The sequence below is a fragment of the Callorhinus ursinus genome, unplaced genomic scaffold, assembly GCF_003265705.2.
Source record: "Callorhinus ursinus isolate GAN/ISIS: 27379988/994484 unplaced genomic scaffold, GSC_fseal_2.0 scaffold45, whole genome shotgun sequence".
In the NCBI taxonomy this organism is placed as follows: domain Eukaryota; kingdom Metazoa; phylum Chordata; class Mammalia; order Carnivora; family Otariidae; genus Callorhinus; species Callorhinus ursinus.
The window spans coordinates 5,260,284-5,262,659 of NW_027397107.1; the positions used below are offsets into that span (position 1 = coordinate 5,260,284).

At 42.0% G+C, this 2,376-nt stretch overlaps 1 long non-coding RNA gene across 1 annotated transcript in view; it reads right to left on the reverse strand.

Moving 5' to 3' along the window:
* Positions 1 to 1,514, reverse strand: part of LOC112840103 (uncharacterized) — a 20,402-nt gene extending 18,888 nt beyond the window's left edge. Inside the window, exon 1 of the long non-coding RNA XR_003212388.2 lies at positions 1,350 to 1,514. This is a non-coding gene — a long non-coding RNA (uncharacterized lncRNA). The remainder of the gene's footprint in view (positions 1 to 1,349) is intronic.
* Positions 1,515 to 2,376: the final 862 nt, after the last annotated feature.

The window sequence follows — 2,376 nt, forward strand, 5'->3', positions numbered from 1 at the left end:
AAAAAAAAGAAAGAAAGAAAAAGAAAGGGTTGGCGGGGGGGACCTTTACTCACCTAGAGATACCGCTGTCTGGCTGTTCTGAAAGATTTTGCTTAAGAGGAAAAAAGGTGTGTGTTGGGGGAGATGGCAACAAGGGGACAGATTAGGCTGTGGACAGGGAGAGGCTGCTGCCTAGAATCAGGGGGCTCTTCCCTTCCCCCTGTCCTCTTTTTTTTTTTTTTAAGATTTTATTTATTTATTTGACAGAGAGAGAGACAGCGAGAGCAGGAACACAAGCAGGGGGAGTGGGACAGGGAGAAGCAGGCTTCCTGCGGAGCAAGGAGCCCGATGCGGGACTCGATCCCAGGACCCTGAGATCATGACCTGAGCCGAAGGCAGCCGCTTAACGACTGAGCCACCCAGGCGCCCTTCCCCCTGTCCTCTTACCAGCCAGAGACGGAAACTAAAAACCACTGCTTCCAGCAGCTAGAAGCCTGAGACAGGAGAAAAACAGTAGGCAGAGAAAAAAAGAACAAAACCGAACCAAATCCTAGATACAGGGGGAGAAAATAAAAGGTAACTAAATAAATTATGTGTCTATAGAATATTTTAACACAAATGTGTAATAGATACATTACATATGTATAGATGACATCTAACTAAAAGAAATTTTCTTAATTTGACCCAGTTAGAAATCCAAAATTTGTGTACAGTAAATGTATATACTAAAAGAATTTATGTAACAAAAAGATAAAAATGGTGCTGATTGTCTTTTGTGCGTCTGCAACCAAAGTTCCAAATTAACTTCAGCATTTGCTAAAATGCGCCAATTGACGCAACTTCATGGTCTTAATACCGGGGCTCAAATTATAGTTATAGCTAGAGATTCCACTAAATTTAAACATCGTGCCTGCTATAATCTTAAGAAAGTAACTAAATATAAGATAGAGAAAAAAAGTAGGAATGTCTCACTTTAACTATAGCTTTGCTTAAATTTCCCATAGTCATAATACCCATTGTCCTAAAAATATCCCATATTGGTCACACACACTCTAGCACAATGAATAATAAATTAAAACTAAATCTTTGACACAAATTGGCTTGATACAATGGCACTCCACGGACCCCTTAGTTAAAATAGCTATTATGGCCCAATGTAAGTTACAACAGGGCCTTCGAGGATTAAAACTTATTATATAAAACCTAATTAACAAAGGGGTGATTATCCCTGCTGCTTCCCCATTTGACAGTCCAATTTCGCCTGTTCTTAAACCTGGACAAAATAAAGGGTGTTGTATTAGTTAGCTTGGGTTGTCATAACCAAATACCACAGACTGGGTGACTTAACCAGCAGGAACTGATTTTCTCACAGTTGTGAAAGCTGGGAAGTCCAAGATCCAGGTGTCCGTTGACTCAGTTTCTGGTCAGACCTTTCTTCCTGGCTTCTCACTGCGTCCTTACATGGCCTTCCCTCTGGTGGTGCAGCGAAGGAGAAATCACTCTCTTCCTTTTGTAAAGCCATCAGTCCTATTGGATTAGGGGCCTGCCCCTTATGACCTCATTGAATCTTAGTTATCTTCATAAAGGCCTTATCTCCAAATCCAGTCACAGTGGGGGTTGGGGCTTCAACATATCAGTTTTCTAAGGACACATAATCAGTCCATAACAGGTGACTCATGGTGGATTACTACATTAGTGCTCTGGTCCCATTCTTGGGTATTTAGATACCCAATATCTAATACTATGAAGATTACTGAATCTATCCAGTCAGTAATAGGTTTATATTTTGCTCTTATAAATGTGGCTAAGATGTTATATCGAGTGCCTATTCCAAAAGCCTCTCAGCTGCATTTTTGCCTTCACCCCTGAAGGGACACAACTTAACCTTTTCCAAGCATGGGGACTCTCAACAGCTTTGCCACCACATATGGCCTGTGCAAACAAGGTCTTCACCATGCCCACCAGGGGCACACGTATGCCATGACTGATGACATCCTGCTCAAAGGAGACTCACTTGACACACTCCTTGCAGACATATAAGTCCCATATCGTTTAGTCCTTTGGGGGCTGCTTGTGACATAGTCCTCATTTACAGATTTCCTTCCAAATTAAAATCAGTAGGCACTCCCATTCGTGCCCTCAGAAACTCCTTCACTGTAGAGTCTTTGGCAACCTCTTCTTATGCCTCCTGGAGCTTTTAGACTACTTATGATGGCCATAAGTTGCCCAAGAGCTTGTGATACAAGAAACTAGCTCTCTTAGCATCATGCTATACACTATTTTTTTTAAAGATTTTTAAAATTTATTTATTTGAGAGAGAGAGCATGAGAGGGAAGAGGGTCAGAGGGAGAAGCTGACTCCCCGCTGAGCAGGAAGCCTGACGTGGAACTCCATCCC